Source organism: Rhincodon typus, unplaced genomic scaffold, assembly GCF_021869965.1.
Source record: "Rhincodon typus isolate 14 unplaced genomic scaffold, sRhiTyp1.1 hic_rhity00003212, whole genome shotgun sequence".
NCBI classification, from domain to species: domain Eukaryota; kingdom Metazoa; phylum Chordata; class Chondrichthyes; order Orectolobiformes; family Rhincodontidae; genus Rhincodon; species Rhincodon typus.
The window spans coordinates 19,129-19,520 of NW_025968850.1; positions in this window are offsets into that span (position 1 = coordinate 19,129).

Below are 392 nucleotides of genomic sequence, written 5' to 3' on the forward strand. Positions count from 1 at the left end.
GGGGGGGTTTTGGTGTGTGATATTGTGGGGCTGTCTGCTGGGTTTATGATGAAGTGGGAGGGTTGGCCTTTTTGGGTGCTGTGCTGTTCCCAGTCCTTTCTGATTGCCCCTCTCTCCCCCCCACCCCTCCCGCAGTTGGGATACCCAGCGATTGGATTCTCGCCGATGAACCGGACCCCGATCCTGCTGCATGATCACAATGAGTTCCTCAATGAGAAGGTCTTCCTGACTGGCATCACCATCTACACCGAGCTGCTCGCTGCCCTCTCCAGCCTCCCCCCCCTGCCAGCTGATGCCTGAGGGACGGGGTGGGGGGCACACCCCCATGACCCCCTGTGTCCCAATTCCCCATGCCCCTTCTCGCCTACTCCCGTTCCCGTTCCCATTCCCGA